This window comes from Lycorma delicatula, chromosome 1 (genome assembly GCF_047948215.1).
Source record: "Lycorma delicatula isolate Av1 chromosome 1, ASM4794821v1, whole genome shotgun sequence".
Taxonomy (NCBI): domain Eukaryota; kingdom Metazoa; phylum Arthropoda; class Insecta; order Hemiptera; family Fulgoridae; genus Lycorma; species Lycorma delicatula.
Genome location: NC_134455.1, coordinates 260,499,770 through 260,521,569, shown reverse-complemented (window position 1 = coordinate 260,521,569; position 21,800 = coordinate 260,499,770). Strand labels below are relative to the sequence as shown.

Sequence of the window (21,800 nt, the reverse complement as noted above, 5' to 3'; positions counted from 1 at the left end):
CCAGATAGACTTAAGACTATGCAAACAAAAAAAGTTGAAATAACCAAATACACAGAAAATAATATCCTTACATAATGACCAAAAAATCCTTTGTTAGGTTATTTTTTTACATATATATGACCTAACAATCGTTTTTTGGTCATTTACCGTTCTTTGCTATGTAAAAGCAAAGAACAAAATTCACAAATAGTAACACTGAAACCACACAACTAAGTATTCGTTTTTTTTGGTTTTTCTAATCTCCGAAACCACCGTTGTGCATTGCTTCAGATGATGATATGAATGATTTATAGCGTATGAAAATGCCATGCCTTACCGGGATTCCAACTCGGAACCACCGTATTAAAGTCCGAGACGTTACCACTCGCGCCACGGAGGCCGGCAAACATATTCGTTAGGAGCCGAATAAAAACACGACTTACAAATATGGCGTTGTGTCAAACCAATTTTATACGGACTATAATTACTTTTAATACGCGAAACCCTTTGCAATGATTGAACATTAACTTAAACCTCTTCAAAAATTATTCCTTTTGAACTAAGCCACATTTTGATATCATTGTTTTTCTATAACACGGCTGGAATTCTTTTCGTTTAATGATAATAAGCGTTGTCGAAGACAATAACCGAATTCTCTTCCAAAGGACATAATACACCGCTAAACTATTTCTAACTAATTCAAATTCGTGTAATTTTTTTAAGAATCGCGTTTTTATCAAAATCTCACCTTTTTCTCAATTGACCTGCGGGGTTTTGTTTTCTTTGGAGACCGTAATTCATTAGTAGATTCATACTCGCGAATCACGTTGTACACTGAAGCAGCACAACTTCTACTTACGTTAGCAGTTTATTAACATCTGAAATCAACGCCGTTTGATTATTCTGTAATTTGTAAGCATTACTCTGCTTTTGTAAGCATTTAAAATGATGTGTTTTTTCGCATGAATTAAGGACTATTTTTCGCAGCCCACAAATCTTTATATATAAAAATGTTAAGTTCGTTTGTGTACGCTTCAAAAACTCAAAATGTTCTGCACCGATTGAGCTCAAATTTTAGTAAAATATATAATCCGCACAAAGATTGTTTGTATCTATTTTTTGCATCAGTCACATACCCGCGACCGCGAGAAAGCAGGTTTTTTAACGGTCAGCTGTGTACCAGTGACCGCGCCATCTACCGGAAGCGAGGGCAACACTCGCCATACTAGCTAACGACAACCGCAGTCACATGTGAAACAATACCTGTTCCCAATTACATTGTTTATTGTAATAAACGAAAAGACTCAGAAAGAAATTATTGAAAAGGCAGGAACAAATACATTTGCCTTGGGTATTTTAGAAGCCCAAAGATTTACTGGAAATTCACTGATGCTACAATTATTTGTTAAACGAAGCCTATGAATTGTTATCAAAGTGGACTGGGGCTATACATTTTATCTGTGACTAGATTATTATTTTTTGCCATTCTATATCATCAAATAATATTCATGATTAATTCAATATTTTTTAAATATAATTCTTGAAGATTAAGAATAAATACTTGCACATATGCATTCCAAATCTTGCTAAATCATTTATAATACTGCTTACCAGTAATGATTTAATTTGCTTAAACCTCAAAAAAATATTATACCATAAATAAATACTTAATTATATTATTATGTGGATACTTAAATAAATAGATAACCATGCTAAAATAATTACTTTGTTAGAAATTAAGTTAAATGGTTAACTCTCATGGGTCTGGATATGTTGATAAACTGTATCCCTTTATTTGCAGATCATATTCATACACATATTTTGCTATTTTATGTACAGTTTTCATGTTTATTCAACACTTAATATTTTACTTGAAAACTAATATATTGACTCCAAAACTAGATTTAACTGACCAATATCAAAGTTAAACAATGAAACTGTTAAACATCAACAATCAAAGTTAAGCAAAAATGGCATTTAAAAAAACATCATGTAGTATGTTTAACAAAGTAAAGGCTTGGTAAACTATTAGTTTAAATTACTGAATAGAAGAGAAATTTTGAATAAAATATATTGTTTTTAAAATAAGGCATTATCAGAAATAGAAAATCTACTAGATCTGTTTTATAAATTCACCACTGGTGAACATATGAGTACATGCAGTTAAAGTATGTTTGATTATTACAATGCAACTACTCTGAGAACTGTTTATGAGGCTGTTATAGGCATTTTATCTAATCTATGAGGTGACGGCGAAAGCTCATCACCCTCATATCAAACGAGGTAAGGGTGATTGGTAAGGGAATTTTGTAAGGGTGATAGGGAGATATCTTGTTCAGGCTAAGACATCCTCTTATTGTAACTTTTTTCTCCCTTTAAATTTAATTATAAAGTTGTTTTATAAAAATCATATTTCTTGATAAAGTAAGTACAGTAGTTGGAACAAGAAACATTACAAAATTCTAAATCTGATAAAAATGAAAGTTAAATTGATTATTTTTAATTCTGCTTTGTATTAGATATTAAAAAAAAAATCAGTTTACTGTAATTTTCTTAAATTATTATTGAAGGGCTGGTAAAGCTTTACCTGCAGGAACAACAATAGATGATATTTGGAAAGCAAAATATCTATACGATTCTGCGTTTCATACAGATACAGGAGAGAAAGTGGCACTAATTAGACGAATGTCAGCTCAGGTCCCCATGAATACATTTATCAATGCTGGCATGATGACCTTTTACAAGTAAGTATTAATTTTAGTTACATTTTCAATATTTCCATTTTTCAGACAACTTTTCAGCTAGCATGTTAATTGTTTAAAAAATTTAAAGATTTTTAAAACGTATTAGAAATTAAAATGTATGCAAAAATTTATGTTGTAAATCTTATCACCATCTATTTTCTTTTTTAACAAAGATTAGATAATATAATTTATTTGATCATTATCATTGTCATCATTTCCAACAAGAAATATTATTGATCAGTTGTAGTTTTTATTCTTCCTCTCCTTATCAGTGATGCTCAGAAGCATTACACTTACAGTACATCTGTAAGATCTAGCCATCTACCATTCTGAGTTTGGTAAATACCTATATAATAGATAGCTCGGAGGCCAAAACCTATATAATATTTTAATCTGTATAATATTACCTATGTAATATTTTAATCTGGTTAGAAAATATAATAATTAAGTCTCCAATACATGCTAAGTTGTACTTAATGAATTTTGTAATTCCTTTTAAATTTCTGAACAAAATTTTTGCAGCTTGAATTTCATTAGTCCAGCATCTCGAATTCATAATTGTTGGCCATACTCATAGTCTTGTAACTATAAAGTGTTGTCTACTTTCTCTTCTCAGCATTATTTTTCTATTTTCTGAAGATATTAAATTTTCATATCCTGTTTTTTGTATTTCTTTTAGTTTCTGATCTTAGTTTCAAGGCCTTGATTTTGCAGCTTGCTAGTAGATTGCAAAGTTCTTTGTCCATAACATGAATACTGCATAGAGCTATATTGTGCAAAGTGTCTCATATAAAATGCAACCTATTAAATATTTTTCAATGAAATTTGAGTTGACGACCTTACTCCCCCACATTTTACTGGAATGGACTCATCCAACTTCTGATTATCACACCAATGCAGTCACACCAGATTAATAACAAAGCAATCAGAACACTAAGTGCATTTTTGATGTCCAAAAATGCACAAGAGAAACATCCTTTGATGTTCATTGCAGTTACATCAGTGACAGCAGTGCAAGAGTTTTTTTCCCACAAAAACTGGTTGATCAATTCCTAATAAGATGTTAATATTGAGGTTAGTGACTAAATCCAAAGAGGCAGGTCCTGCTAATGTCAAGAAACACATAAGAACAAGGACATTTTAAATATGATAGTTGTTGAAACAAAAGGCCAATTAATTGCTTTGCCGATAGAATCAATTAGACAACAGTCAGCTGAAATTGAAGTTCCCCTCAGTTCAGAAAAGTGACAGAAACAAAAGCTCATGTGCAAGCTGGATCACTAAATCCCTGAAGTGGGCTGTCTCCACCTGGGTTGTGGTACCTAACTCTTACGTTTAATATAATTGTCATTATATGCTGTTATGTTAGTATTATTGTTATAAAGATATTTTATTATCGTAGTTAATAATATTACATTGTTAAAAAAATTAAAAGAAATGAAAGAAAACAGAAGTTTTCATAATGTATGAAAGAATTATCATGTACAAAAATGTTGAATTAGACGAATACCTGAGAGGTAGGACATTTGCAGATAAGTAAAGCAAAGGTTCACAAACAACACACACATGTTACATCACTGTAACAACTACACAAATATATTGAGGTATGACAATGCCATTACCCACAATGCTGTTACCACAACTTTCATTTTCCTGTAATCCCATTAACCTTATTTAATAGGCTGTTCAGTGCTCACAAAATTTTATCATTCAAGTTAACTTTATTTTGGGATTATATATCCTTCCTCACCAAACAATATAAATCTTAACTTTATTTTGGTATTTGGTCTTTTTCATTGTCAGATTACTTTATCCCCATTTAACATTGCCATTGATAATGAAAATTTTCAAATACTTAAAGGAGGTGTTGTTTTAACTAAATTTTTGTAGCATATTTGCCTTTCATCTTGAAAATCCCCTGTTCAAATTCAGGCTTGGTATTTTTTTTTATATTCTATAAAATTTTCATATACAAGCTTCATAGCAAGTGTTAATCATTGACTTCTCAAAAAGAAAAGAAAAAAATATCTGTGTTTAGACATACATACATATGTATGTATGATTTTCAAAGTCGAATGTTCTGAGATTCAAATCCTAGTAAAAGTTTGTTGCTTTTATAAGGATGTGAATACTAGACAGTGAGTACTTTGGTGCTTTGAGTTCAATTAAGCCCACATGTCTCAGGAACGATCAGCCTGAGTCTGTTCAAGACTACACCTCATTTACAAATCATCCTCACCTCATTGGGTCATGGGGAGTTTCTTTTTGTTCATTAGTTGAACCTAAATTGCAACAAACATATTAGGAAAATAATATATACATATATATAAATAAAAAATATAAATATATATATATATAGATGTTCCCCCAAATAAAAATAAAGAAAAAAATTTAATTGTCAACATACATCCGGAAATGCTTAGTTAATACCAGCTATCTGCCACTTTGTGCTTTCAACATAAAGATTTATTTCTCAGAAATGGTTGAGCTTAAATTTTGTATAATGCTAGGTACCTGGAGTATATTTATATATATATTTATTTGTTTTTTACCTGAAATGCTCATTGGTGAAAAATATTTGCCTTTTCACACTAACAAAAATGTTATTCATACTGAATGGGACTTCGGCTCATTACTGATTACAAGTTCTAGATCGCCTAAATGCAGCGTATCCAAGCCGATGGATTGGTCAAGGAGGTCCAGTAGCATGGCCTACAAGGTCTCCTGATCTCAATCTTCTTGATTTTTCTTATGGTGCCTTTTAAAAATATTTGTATACGATACCTCCGTGGATACCAGAGAATTGTGCACAAGAATTATAAATGGGATTGAGAGGTTTCTTCAGACATATTTGGAACAGTATGGCAGTCAATGAAAAAACACCTGATTGCATGTATTTTGATTGAGGGTGGCCATTTGAACAGCTATTTAGTTTCTTTTATTAATGTTTTATTATCTTATATGATAATTTATTGTTAAATAAATTTTAATTGAAAAAAGAACAGTTTGTTTAATAAGCAGGTTCTATTCACTGAACAAAAAAAGTTTAATGCAAATTATTTTGCAATTTTAATATTATTTATTATAATATTTTCATTATTTCAATAATATTTTAAATATATTAAATTACAGTTTATTATGTAACACTAATAAAATCATTTCTCTTGAGATCATGTTAAGCTATTTAATTTTATTCAGGAATAAATGAAAACTGATTTTTTAATCTAGAGCTCCACACCTCAACAATTTTTGCCATAACTTTGTTATTTACAAACGAATTTCAATAAATAAGATGTCATTTTCTTTGTCATAAAACTATTAACATTTTCTGTTATAACATAAACATTTAAATAGACCAGCGGTTATATGTCTACTTATTGAACGATGAATCGTACACGTTTGTATCATCAGGAACATCGTGCATCGATCTGTCGTTGTGTTCGGCATTCGTCCTTCCCCATCTTACCTGGTGCGTTTCCAAAAACATTTTTGGAAGCGATTACAGATCGGTTATCTTGGTCACTGTTCGACGAAAGTGGTGTCGCGATCTACCAACTTTCCAAGTTTGCACATCTGATTCTCGATAGTGCAAGTGAATATATACCTCCAACACCTTGGTGAAACGAAGAATGCAGGAGGGCATTGAGGGATTGTCGCAGAGCATTGCGTAATTTTAATCGTAGGCCTACGACAGAAATTTTCTGCGCCTACCGGAACGCAAGGGCTGTATGCTATCGAGTTTCGGTGTGCATAACATTTCTCAGACAATTCCATCATCGGTTGTTTGGAGAAAGATTCGGATCATGTGTAGATCGGTACAGTCACTGCAGCCGAATGTACTAGAAAGTAGTGGAATCCTCGTTATCGTGTAAGGTCGTTTAGACAGTTTCACTTACATCATCGCACTATCCTGAGTTTGTGAGATATAAGTTACAGGTAGAAAATATCCCGTTCGTGATTGGAAACCCGTAAAATGAATTAGACATTCCCTTTTCGTATAATGAGTTATCAGTATAGTTTCTTACCGTGTATAGTGCCGTCGTTTAGTGTGGTATCTGGAGAGTAACTCCCTGATTATCCCCGAACAATGCTGTTTCCGCCAAGATAGATCGTCTATCAGTCATGTGGTTGGCATTGAATCTGTCGTTCAAAACGCCTTCTTATTTTACCAACGCCTCGTTGCTGTATTTTTACTTCCTTGTACGATGTAAAAGACGTATTGTGATCACGAAAAATTTCGGTTTTCAGATATCAATGGAAATTTTCATTTTGACCATCGCTGAATCCATTTTGACTAGTTTCGGCGGGACTTTGTACTTATCTCGCATAACTCAAAAACTATTAGCCGTAGGATGTTGAAATTTTGGATTTAGAAATGTTCTAACATCTAGTTGTGCACCTCTCCTTTTGATTGCAATCGACTGAACCAAAAGTGTCCAAAAAAAAAGCCCAAAATACAAAACATTTGGATTTATTTCCTTTTTTTAATTTTTTTTAAATTTAAAAATGTATTGATTTACTAACAATTATTAATTTGTGATTAAAAACGTTTTTCCAATAAATAATTCAACACCCAGATCTGGGTGTTTACACCCATATCTGGATCTATGAAATATTTTGGCATTGTTTTGTCTCATGACTAAGATTTTGAAACACAACTGTTAGGAGTAGCTTGTTCAGAATGGTATTTACAACTGGAGTTTCATCACTTTCTTCTATTATAATTTCCCTGCCCATTAACAGTAGGACCTTGAGCAGCTTCAATACATATTTCTAGTATGTAGTTCTTACTATCTGTTACAGTATGTGATGCTACCTTGAGTTCATGATTACACCATTAAAAAGAAAACAACTTATGTATTGAGTTGTAAATAAAACAAATAATAATGTATGGTACTCATGTATTTTGTAACTGACTTTTGACATGCATATATGGTTTTATTATGACACAAAACACAGTCAGTATAATGTGTAGCGTCATTAGATATGTTACGATACAAGAATTTGTTGGTCTTAGGGGGAAATAAACAGCATCATCTTCAGTTTGAAGCAAATCCCAAATTTTATATTCCAATTATTGTATAAAAAAAAGGTAGTAATGAACATGTCAGTTGTCGTTTTTAATTAAAGGAGGCTACTAAACAGGCTATTTAGTATAAAACCCTCAGGTTTAAAATAATAATCAATATTTTATTTAAAACATTTTATATATTTACTAGCTCTACCCGCCACGCTTCGCTGTGGCATATAGTGGTTGCATGGATGAGAAATGAGAAACAAAACAAAGCATACGTTTCATAGAAGTTTAATTTAGCAATACTTGTGGATATACAATATTTTTTTGTTTTTCCACTGTCTGGGTAGATATAAAGGCTATCTGGTTTGCCGACTCGGGAACACGCAACATACAGTTGCCCATGTGAGAAGCAATCCGCATCTAAATCTAAACCACACAATCAGATTGACCTTGAGCTTTATTGGTTGTTATTGCAAATGCCAATCGAATTGGGAATTGCAATCTTTTAAATTAAAATGGTGTATCGGTCGGGAATATGGGTATTCGAGGAATGAGGACATCTTCATCTTTGAAAGGCCCCGTTAAAATCGTGGCTTCCACTACGTTATTCATCAATTTCTTTAACTGCAAGTCGCGTACCGTTGCAGAGTTTTGGCTGATTAATATTCCGCAACAGGATAATTGTCATTTTTTTATCCAACCGTTGCTAGAATCAATCTAACGAGGAATGTTTTTCCAGTTCCTCCTGGCGCATCCAAGAGGAAGGTCCCCCAACTCCGTCATTTATCATTTGCATTATGCGATATAAATGCCTGTCTGTTCACGCGTTAATTTGGGAATGTTTGATTGGACATATGACTGAAGATCACCAATGTTGTAACTCTGTTCACGGCGTAAATCCACATCAAATGAAGCAGTCGGAGCTCGGGTGGGTGCTGGCATTCCCAATTGACTAAGAACTTTATTTGCAATAGCTAAGCACTTGTCTTCAATATTTATCAATGCTTCATTGTAAATGCCTTCTGTAAATTCGATGGTCATATTGGTATTTTCTAGGCGTACTCTATGCAAAACATCCTCAGCCATATGCGATCGATATCTTTCCCATAACTGTGGGAGATGAAAGAAAGCAAGCGGTCAATATAATAGCGAATAATGCGCGAATTTGGTTTGGATGTGCAGTGTTGCACGCGTCATTAATACATATATCCCACTGTTGGTAGTTTTCTCATAAATTTAGAGCTTGGTGAAAGGTGCAGCTCAACCACGATACGATCACACAAAAGTACCTCGATTAAAGTGAATATTTAATTCAGATTGTATAATAATCTGATTCAGATGCAAGTGGATACGTTTTTTTTTATTGTTAATAAACAATGTAATTGGGAACAGGTATTGTTTCTCATGTGACTGCGGTTGTCGTTAGCTAGTACGGCAAGTGTTGCCCTCGCTTCCGGCAGATGGCGCGGTCACTGGTACACAGCTGCCCGTTAAAAAAAAACTGTTTTCTCGCGGTCACGGGTATGTGACTGATGCGAAAAATAGATAAAAACAATCTTTGATGCGGGTTATATATCGTGGTAAAATTTGAGCTCAGTCGGTGCAGAACATTTTGAGTGTTTGAAGCGTACACAAACGAACTTAACATTTGTATATATAAACTTTTGCGGTAACGGTGGTTTTGGGGTCTGGGGGATGTGAAATGCGAAGATATGTCGAAATTTTTCGGTAATCGAATCATGGTACCAACACAATAGGTGGTAACTTTCTTAAGAAATCTACCTAAAATACAGAAAGACCGAAATTTGTTGTCGGAGATTATTTTGAGTGACGACTGAAATTTTTATTACGAATAAATTCAAATTTCATACTCTGATATTTTATAAAGTTATTTGTTCTAAGGATCTTATTATAAGAATGGAAATATAATCGTACTTAGGACATCTTTAGTCTTTAGGATGTCTTTTAAAAAATTCTAGTTGTTGGATTAGAATTATTGAACTGTATATTTTATAGAATAACACGATTTGAATACTTAAAGTTAATATTTTAAATGTATAGTTGTTTTCTTATATATGTGTGTAAAATTTCTCTAAAAATCTTTATCTCGTTAACTCAAAAAAATAAATAAATATATATTACTTAGCTTTTTATGTTTAATTTAATCAAATAACTATAAGGAAACTCTGGCTAAATAACTAATTTCAAGTCATATATTATGTGGATATTAGTAAATGCGTGGGCGTTTTAATTTTATTCACCATTTGTAATTATTGTATACATAAAAGTTAACGCTGAATAAAGAAGTGGAATGTTGATTTTCCTGAAAGTACATAAAAAATACGCAATATTAATATTTTTACTTGATAAAAAATTGATGTGGATAGGTAATCAATCAACTAATATTTAAAAATTTACATTCACAAAATACTTATATTTCCTTTTCAAAACCCACTTCTAAATCTAACTAATCGAAACAAAATATTTTAATTTTTACTCTCATTTAGAATTTTTGTGTCATAATAAAGACAAATCTACTAACATAAATTCTTAAAATGGACAACTATATTTTATCAATTTTACTTTTTACTTTCTTGTACGAAATAAAGGAAGTATTGTAATCGTGAAAAATTTCGGTTTCCAGATTTCAACGCAAATATCCATTTTGTCCATCCCTGAATCCATTTTGACTATTTTCGGCGTGACGTCTGTACGTACATATGTATGTATCTCGCAACACACAAAAACGATTAGCCGTAGAATGTTGAAATTTTGGATGTAGGACTGTTGTAACATCTAATTATGCACCTTCCCTTTTGATTGCAATCGACTGAACCAAAAGTGGCCAAAAATGCCCAAAATACCCAAAAACTTGGATTTTGTACTTTTTCTTAACTACAGTAATAAGCTCTCATTGAGCGCTTTTCAACGATATATCATAAGTGGTACTTATTTTCATTGGTTCCAGAGTTATAGCCAAATAAAATTTTTATTAATGAAATATTTGGATCTTAGGGAAGGCGCATCGGTTCGAATCAGACTTCATCTTCTTTTTCTTCTTTTAACTTTTTTTTAATTTAAATTTTTCGATTGATTAATAATTATTAACCTCTCATTGTAAAAAAAAAAATTACGATGAATAATAATTCAATAATAACAAAAATAAAAGAATATGAAAAATTATCAGATGTTTTTAATGAAATAAAATTTTATGTACTTTTCATCTTAAAAGAATGTGTAAATGTAATTTAATAGGCGTACAAGGAAGTCATGTGTATCCACATTAGATTTTTCGATTAATATAATTTGGTGATCCCTCATTTACAAAGTAATGAAAAACATAAAAAAGAACGATTAATAATGATTTCCATAAAAATATTAAATAAAAATGCTTAATTAAACTAATTATCATTTCCAACTACAGATGTTTCTTTATACTTTTTAATTAATGGATTACTTACCAGATTTACATGATTTGTTTAATTTTACCGCTTTATTTTTTTACTTCAGTAAAACTTTATTAAATTGTGTTATTTCACTTTCGTTGTTAATTAATACTGGAAGGATAAGAATCCTCTACTAAGTCGAAGCAGAGTACGCAAAGCATTATATTACAACAGAAACGATTACAATAATTTGTTGTTTTGCACTCTTTTTCTCAGTCATTTTAGTGAGGATAAACCAAATAAAGGAACCTTGACACAAGAGAAGCCAGACAGTCTTTCTTTCTCTGAGATAATAATATTTGCTGCAGAGCTAGTTCCTGTAATGAACAATTTTATTACAGCGTCACCTGTAGAGCTGAATATTACCAACAACATTTCGGTAGTTTTGACGTCGTGATGAGCTACAATATATCCCGTTTCATTATTAAGTGTGTCCGCATTCTTGTAATTCTTCAGAATGGCTACTCATTTTGAGGTGTGACAATGGATCACCTCCAACCATTACGGAGATTAGTGTATATTAAGTTCCATAATACAAGGGTAAGTACTTCAGATATTTTTTAAGAGGGTTGATTGCTAATATTTTCAGATTTAAAATACGAGCCTATTGCACCATAATTTCTTAAATATTTCTGTCAACTTTATCTCATCGGATGTACTTCAAGAATCAGTGATTTAAAACAAATCTGGACCAAACTACAGTATAAAAACTGAGAATGCAATACAGCTGAATTAACTTGTCATTAGCATATATATTTTTAATCTGCCAGCTAAATTTTCATGCTTTTTACGTAACCTAATGTACTTAATTATAATTATTAAAAACGTAAATACAGTAATACTGATCTACACATAAAAAATCAAGTTCAAAAATTATGGCAGGTTATTATAAAAATTTACTGATAATTATTTACTAACACGTAACGGTCATAACTTGCTTTTTCTGAGAGTCATCGGAACAAATCATTATTCTGTAATATCCACACTGCTGTAAGCAATTCTTAATCTCCGAGAAAAATAATTTAGAAAATCTTAGCCTAGTGAGCTGAAAATATAAAATAATTATAAATAATATTTAGCATTTAGTTCCGAGTATTTCATTGCATGCAAAAATCAAATTTTAAATTGTATTTAAAATTAGTTTCGTTCTAAAATAGCTTTCACAAATCTTAAGCCTTACATTTGAATTAACTGATACTAATTTATTAATCTCTGTAAGATGAAAATTATACTAAAACATCATTACAAACAAAAACGGAAATATTACAATTCTTTGCAATCAACCCTTTGGCCGATGTGGATTAATTTTTTTATTTCCTCGCTACTCCTATTCACAAAATATAGGTTTTTACATTGTATAGATTCGTTACATTTACTTTATTTCTTAACACTATGTAGTTTTTAAGTCAGTTATAACTCAAGATTCTCTTTTTTGTAGCGGTAATGAGCAAGAAAGAGTAGAGGTAGGATAAAGACTAGTCACTAGACCTCGATGGATAGAACTATTTTCTAAACATCCTGATCGTAGAGGATGTTTAGAAAATATCAACTATTGACTGGATGGGTCTTATAAATTACTGTAACAGTTATATAAGAAATAGCAACTCGGTCTGAAAAATCCAGTGATTTGATTATTTCATCACTTTGGCATTGAATGTTATACAAAGCACGGATAACACTACGGAGGTGTTCCCAGTCGACTATTATTTTTCAAAAATCCATTTTCTTTATAAATCAGAAGCTTTCGGCTTTCAAAAGTTATGGTATCTCAACACTATATTATGTGCAAATTTTGAATAAAAATGAAACAGTTGAAAATTAGTATAACTCCTAAATGCTCAGGCTCAGTCAGCCAGGTAAATTGTGTAAAATGAAATATGGAATTCCCTATCCAAAAATTTATAAAAAAAGTTATACAGCTTTTAAATATACTTAAATATAATATATTTAACTTAGATTGATGTCTTGTTAAAATTATATTATTAATAATAATAATAAATCTTGTTGTCTGATAGATTGCTGTCTAAGACTAACAACAAAAGTTAATTACAGTTTAATTGTACTAAATGAAAGCTTAATTCACGTAATATTATATGTAGTTATTTTATATCTTAAAAAGTAAGGTTAACTTTAAAATAGTATTAACTTTTGAAATTACTCTTCTTCAATTTTTTTTTATATAAAAAATAGTTGATATGATTTAAATCAAATAAATAAATCAGTTATTTTACAAGTAAAAAATATAGAAATACTTAAATAATTATTTTTAATTTAAAAAAAGCAGATTTAATAATTGTGAATTAAATAAAAATTTTACAATTCAAGTAACCGTGCAAATATATTCATTAGTATTTTTATTATAATAAATTTACATCTTGCATGTAAGCAAGAAAAATGTTTAATAATAATAATTAACTATGATTAATGTAACTGTTTCATAAGTTAATTCATCATAATAAAAGGGGATTTATCCAGACATATCTTCCAATTAACAGCTGTCACGTTATTTAGCGTTGAGCTTACTCTTTTTCTTTCTTATATTTTCTTCCTGTCTCTTCTCCAGGAAGTTTACAAAATGTTCTTCTTTCTTCATGTTTCTTCCCCCAATAGTTTTCCTTCTACTTCTAGTTTCAGCAGACAGTTTCCTCTCAAGATATGTCACAGTTAGTTTCGTTCCGTTTTCTTTATCATAGGATCAACTTTCCTAGATAAATCTCTTTAACTGTAAATGCATAGAAATATTTTTGTTTAGTATATTAATGTGTTTAACAAAAAAATCACAAACAACTAATAATTATTCTAAAATACATTATATAAAGAGAAAATTACGACTTTCTTAAGTCGTTCATTTTTAATACCGAAGTAATGAAAATGTAGCAAGAAGAAAATAGGTGCCAATAAATTATTTGAATGCTAAGCATCTACTTTTATTTTTACTGCTTTTTTTTTTAATTTACTGGTTTGTATTTATATCTTCCACTACAATTAAAATCTCTTAGTACATCTTTTAACTACGGTTTGGTCAAAAAGTAAAAGTAATGTTATTTAACTTACTATCACAGTAAAAAAATTAGGAAAATCTGGTTTTTAACTTAACCCTATGCTGTTTGGCAAGCACCAGATCTACCAAAATATTGGGCAATTAATTGTCTAATTTTAGTATCGTATTCACTTTAAACATGAAATTTTTTTTCGTTACAGATACTTTGAATTACTTTGGATTATTTATACTGAGAATTTTAATCAATGATTACAGCAAAAATCGATTTTGAGGTTTATCAATAAATACAAAATTAAAAAAAGTCTTTTGAGATAGTAACAATATTCTTAAAGATTATTATCATTATTACGATATCCTTTATCGACCTGCTTTAATGTGAATGATGGAATATACTAACCATGTCCCTTTTAAATACCTTTTAAAAGTATTTCCTGGTAATTTAAGTTCACTGAATTATTTTATGTCAGATAATGGAAGATATAACTGTGGAATACAATGCTTTGTGAAACGATAATGTTATATTATCTGAATCTGGCTCGCAGGAAGATCAAGGGAGGGATGATGAGATTATTGCCACACTGTTTACTCTCTTTATTTTGATTAAAATTTGGATATGTTTTGTGAGTTTAATTAAGAGTGACATTTCATGAAATAATATATTTTCATAAATATAGACCAACTTATGACATATTCAATACGACATCCCAAATAAGACATAAAAACTCATATCCGGAATTTTGGCGAAGTATAGTCAGTTTTTCTTTAATTATGAATTTTTCTAATGCATTAAGAAAAGATTTATGTAAATATATAAATATATATATATATATATATATATATATATATATATATATATATCATACACAATAACCCATGAATTATACATTAGCAAATTGAAAAATGATGAAAATTCAAACTCCATAACAACATGGATATCAAGGTAATGACTGATGGTGGATACGTCTAGATTTGTTCTGCCTAAAGGAAAGACCTTCTTGACATATATATACTCATATAATACTCAACGGCGGGCAGTTAACAGTGGCGTTAGTGCATGGCTTACATGGGTAGATTGGGCGGTCCATGATTTGAATGGGTTGGCTCATGAATTCTCAACCGAGGGTCGAGGTGGTTAGTTCGGGACAGCATGCTGTTAATAGCTACTATCAATGTTTCAGTTGTTATGGGTGTATTAAAGTGTTACTATTTTTAGGGGATGTTAAGAGTGAGTTGAAGCTAATGTCTTTTAATTCTAATTACTTGTATTCTTGTGGGATGTTCATTTTTATTGATAGAATATTATTTTTTAAGTAGTTTCTTCCGTTTCGGTTAGTAACTCTTTCTTAGATACCATATTATTGTTTGGTTACCTCAATCTATCCAATAGTGTTAGTTTTCTCTCTTTTAACCTTCAATTTAAGTGGAATCTTTTTATCAATTCGTTTTTTAATTCCAGAGGTCTTGAATTTCTATTATTCGAATCTTTAATTTATTGTAACTTAGACTGATACCTTTCTTCAAGTTGACGGCTATTTTTATAGACCTTTGTAAATTTATCTATCATTCTAATAGTAAATGTTACTAGGGTTTTCTTAGCCAATTATAATTAAGAACAAAAGTACTTTTCTCCTTTTTCTAGTGAACCTGTCCAATCACTTTTTATCTAATTTTTTTATAAAAAAATGTAAAATTATTTTAGGTAGCTTCATATGATCTTCTTCATCCGGGTCTGAAGCAAACTTATTAAAATCAATTTTTTAATCGGTTTTGCATTGCAGCGTAATAATTATTAGTTTAGGTAACTAATTTTGACTACATAAACACATTGCAACATAAACACGTTTTTGTTGATAGTCATTACACTACTTTATTCATTCCTTTGATTTCAACGTACTTTCTAAGTTTATAAATAGATGAGTTTTGAATGAATTACGTATATCTGTATGTTATAATGCAATCTGTATAATACAGAAAGGATCAATTAAATTGATACATTTAATTATTTTAACTTCATCGACTGTGAATACCACATAAAATATGCCTAATTGGAGCAGTAGTTATCAACTTCATTACATACAAACAACATTGATCTTATTATTTATCATAGAATGATTATTAATTCCGTAACATACAAATTCATACTTTTACTCCTTTTGTCTCTTTACCGATAAATATACCTAGTGATGCAGTGTAATTTTTTTCCAGAAAACAGGAAAAGAGCTGTAATTAAAAATACTAACAAAGATTTATATGAGATTACTTCCAGAATTCATTAAAAGTTAATTGAGTATTTTCCCATCTAATTCCTACTTTTACATCCAGTTACGTGCTTGCGAATAAAGGTTGTGGTCTCCTTGCGAATAAAGGTGATTTTTTGATTTTATCCTTTCTGGAATGATGAAAACAGTTCAGTTGAATAGTAGTTTCATTACCAGTAATAAAAATCAATACACGAGTTAGGGTTGCATTACTAACAACCGAACAACTTGTTTTAATCATCTAAACACATCTATGATTTCATTTTAAGGCTTTTAAACTCATATTTTAGTAACTATTTTTGCATAAAAACAGAACTATCTTCTTTCAATCGTCTGTCATCTTTTCATAATTCTCTACATTACAGTTTTTAAACTTATTACCTACAAGTAATAAGTGGATTAGTGAAAATACAACTTATAATATCATTAATTCGAAATAAATTTTTGTAATTACCACTCGCACCTGACAATTGAGCACCGACTGGTGTACTCATCTTATAAGACTAAAAACATTATCTTAATAACGCAAAAGAACAGCCCTCATGTTAGTACCCTTTCTTTAAATATAAGGCGATATTAATTTTTTCAAAATACAATAAATTAACGACTCTATTTTTATTTATTCGCAATAAATTCCTCTTTCACTTTGACTTTACTATCCTCAACTGACTTTAATGACAAAATACTTTTATAATTATTTGAAAAATATATAACGGAACAAAATTTTCAATAGCCTAACTTTTTCAAAGTTTCTTTTCATTTTATAAATAATGAATCTCTTTTATACTCGTATACAATTATTTTTGAACAAAAATATAATGTACATACTACAAAACATTGAAACTTTTATCAGAACATTATTTCTTTAAATACAGTAACTATAAATTTTGCAAATTTGCCATTTGCTTATAATAGGAATTAAGTTATGGCTATATTTTTTGGAATATAAATTACTTAAATAAAGGATATTTCAAAAAGGACGCAACCCTAAGATTAAGAAGGTAGAAGTCATGCATAGGTAAATTCTATTTCTCCCTACATACCAGTTGGCAACTCTGTACTCAAGGTTAGCAGGTTTAACAGTTTAAATACCCTTCTTATGCACTAGTGCTATGCCATTATAAGTTCATCTCCATTGTGTTAACACTGTCGTTTTCTAAGGACGAACATGTTTTTATTATTGAGATTTATTGCACGTACAGATCTTACGAACGAGTAAAAGACAAGTTTCGGATAAAAATTCACAATTCTTCAGTTCCTAATAAGTCAAATATCGCGTTCGATTAATAAATTTCATGAGACTGGTAATGTGCATGATCGGAGAAGCACAGTCGACAATCACTGTTAACAGTAGAAGTTCTGGAGGATGTGAAAGAACGTTTGACTCGCTCAGCTAGAAAATCGCTCAGAAAGTTATCTTCACAGGTGGGTTTTCACTGTCTACAGCTTTCAGGGCTACTAAAAAATTACAATCATATGCTTATCGCATCAGTGTCGTTCAAAAACAGAAAGAAGTAGACCACGGAAAACGTTTACGGTATTGTAGTTGGTTTCGTTCTCTTGTTGATGACAATGTTATTGAAATTTTGAATCGTGTTTATTTACAGCGACGAGACATGGTTTTGCTTGGATGGCTACATTAACAGCCAAAACTGTCCCAATATGGAGGGCTGAAAATCCTCACGCGTTTCATAAACAACCATTACACGCACATAAATTTGGTGTTTGGTGTGCGATCTCCAGGCGCTGTGTAATAGGGCCTTTATTTTTTGACAAATCTGTAGATGGTATGGTTTATCGCAACTTAATCGAATGCAGTCGCACGCAGTCAAACAAAGGGGTTGCGTCCTTTTTGAAACACCCGTTACAATTCCCAGTAATAATATAACTATAAATTTCAAACTTAGGTAAATAATTATTTCGATAAGATTATAAAAGGCAGCTGAAAAATTGTTTTTAAGATATTACTGAAAATTAACAATACTCTGTAGTTTTAATTAATCCAATATATATATATATAATTTAACTGCTCAAAATACTACTTGTAAAAATAAATCATTGTAATTATTATTAATTAATTCACAATTACATCATTTACCAGATAAAGTGTTCTACATTATTCATCTTATTTTTATTTTTACCCGATTACATCCTATAGCTGGGAGTGATATTATATTTAGCTGTAAAGTATATTTGTTTGTCCCCTTCAGTAGCTTCACTGATCCAATCGTTTAAAATCAACTTTTGCGTAGTAACAGCTATTCGGTCTAGAATTAACATAAGCTATGTTAAATTGTTTTATTGAAATGCGGACGCTACACTGGAGGACAACTTTAAAAATTACGTTATTTTCAAATTTTAATAATGTTTTTCCACAAAACTATTAAAAAACCATTTTTGGCTCTTGTAATTTTTTCAAAAAATAAATCTTCCTCGAGATATAAGCGAAATATATGCTCATCGAAAGGAAGTAGGACGCATCATCAGGCTATAGCGCCCGCCTGCTCGCTGTATGTTGCCAATAAACGCATTGGATTGCTGTTAGTGATGGAGTATGACAGGTCAGAACCCGTGGGCGATATCTCTCTCTACCTATTATCATTATACAAGAAGTTAAAACCTGCGCGTTTTCCCTACCTCTCGTAGAATATTGAATTTAATTTAAATATTAGTTTTAATGAAGTGATACGTATAGGTTTCACGCACATTCATTATCGTTCATTTACATTCAATTCTCTATTTAAATAACACAAAGTTTTTTTTTTCTAAAAAAATAAACTTTTATCAGTATCATATAATAAATGAAGTTATAATCATCCGATTACCGTATATCAATCATAATAAACTTATGATGATACTATCTGGTACCAGTACGGAATGGTAAAGTTATGAAAATAAGAAAAAAGCGTTAAATAAAATAATTATTAAAAATCCCGATTAATTGTACAGGTAATTTGTACAGAATAATTGTGAAAACCGAACAAAAAATCGTTAAACAAGTTTTGCTTTCTATCCTTACAAGCATTTATTCAGGATACCGTAAGTTAGGCTGTGGTAGGAAATCTGCATTACTTCTACATTTTATGTTGTAGTCGGGTGCCTGTGTAGGCTATATGAGATTGTGATTTTAATGACCTCCCATTCTTGAGACTAACAGGCACCCGAATACAACATAAAATGTGGATGTAATATTAGATTTTACATCGCAGACTAATTAACTATATCCTGAAAAAATATTTATCAGAAAAGAAAGAAAAAGTTGTTTAACGATTTTTTGTTGTTTTTTTTTCATAATTATTCTGTATAAATTATGTGTACTATTACTAGTAGAAATCTTTTTTTTTATTAATTACTTTATAAAAGAAGCCGATACGAGGAGTAAAATAACAGGCAAACATTAAATATTTTAAAATAAAATGATACGTAAATAAATTTGTATGTACTAAACCAATACAAAAAGGGTAGTAATGGGATAAGTTAAACACTAAGAAAGGATAAATTCATATGCTAACAACGTGAAAATTATATTACTTGGACAACATCGTCACAAAGTACCAGGAAATGATGATATTTGTTATTAAAATCAGATAGACACATACAAAGTGTGCTAATACCACGCATGTAGTTTTTTTACAAGTAGAAGTTCAAACAACAATAACGAACGGGATATGCTTCTCTTATAGTTATAACTACTAGATAAAACAAAAATAAAATAAAAAAAATTAGTTTGTAATGTTCTAAACGCGGATTTCAGTTGAACCAGAAAATTTAAAGTACAATTGATCGCTTAACATTCAGAAACCCTTCATTTAAATGACTCTTTTTAACAAATTTTTATTACGTGATGAAATCTATTCTAGAGGTAATATGAGTATGTACAGTCACCAGATATTCTATCTGACGAGGAATAAAACTTAAAAAAGTAATTTCTTACTTTGCAAAATAATTTTTCGTCTAATTATTCTTAACAAAATTATCAAAACTCTATGACTCAATCAACTTTGTACGATTTCCATAACGAACGAATGCTGCATCACTACATCATGATAGCTGTACGATTCCTGAAAATTAAATATTAAAAATAATGAATTTTATTTTGGCATTTGGTTTATAATATCTGGCTAAATAGTCTCGTGATATAAGCAGTTTATTACCCTACAATTTTCACAGGTAGTAAAAAATTTAATTAAAATTTTTATGCTTCAAGAAAAACTTCTTATAAAGAAAACTTTTCAATGAGGAAACTTTATTAACTATTATGTTTAAAATAAACATTTTTAGAATACTTCGGAATGTTTAACCATAGGACTTTCAATAAAACCGTAACACTTTTTAATTTTACTAGGTCGGATAGTATATAATTGTCTGTAGGGGCAGCAAATACTATACACCATATATATATAAAGTTAAATCTCTAATTATTCTTACTTTTTTTTATTTCATTCAAAATTATACCAAGATGCATTTCACTTCTTTGCCTTTGTTTATTATAATTTGTTTTCTATTTTCATCGGATTTCCCCTAAATTGTCTCATAATTTGTGATAAATGCCTTACAGAACGAACTAATTTAATTGTGCATATAAATTTACTAGACTATAAATTATTTATTAAAAAACTCTTAACTGTCCATTATAACAATGGAAATATTTACAGTCTTGATGAAAAGCATATTTTATTTTTTACCCACGCACAATGATGTACTTATAAAAGGTAATAAGTGCAATAATTAAAGCCAGCCACTTCTTATATAGTGAGTAAAAATTATTTAGGTAATCAGGATGATGGTAGCGTCTCGGCCTTTCATCCGGAGGTCCCGGGTTCGAATCCCGGTCAGGCATGGCATTTTCACACACGCTACAAATCATTCATCTTCATCCTCTGATGAATGCCTAACGGTGGATCCGGAGGTTAAAAAAAAAAAGGGTAATCAGGATGAATTTTAACAAACAAATTTAACCAGATAAAAAAGTAATTGAAACGAATATTTTAGAGATTTTATCCTTCTCCAACGTGAAGGGTAGTCCCATACATCACTTGGTAAAAGTGAGTTTTTTTTTTTGTAGAATTTGCTAACTGATTGTGCATTTTCCAAATAATTTCAAACGTTAAAAATTTAAAGAAAATATTACTACTTTAAAAACCAAGCAGTCCTGAAGCAAATTTAAGAAGTTTTTATTATCTAATCTCATGCATTTTGTTTTTTAAATTTCATACAGGTGTATATTCTTTCCTCACTTTTTGCAGAAGCATTCTAGTGTGATTTATTGCGTGATAAGTTTACTGTGGAAAAACGAATGAAATATGAATTATATAGTATACAAACTTTTGTTACATTAACAAAGAACATAATAAA

General features: G+C 30.3%; 1 protein-coding gene across 1 annotated transcript in view; it reads right to left on the bottom strand.

Moving 5' to 3' along the window:
• sNPF-R (short neuropeptide F receptor) overlaps window positions 1-21,800 on the bottom strand; it is a 515,234-nt gene that overhangs the window by 492,173 nt on the left and 1,261 nt on the right. The window lies entirely within an intron of this gene.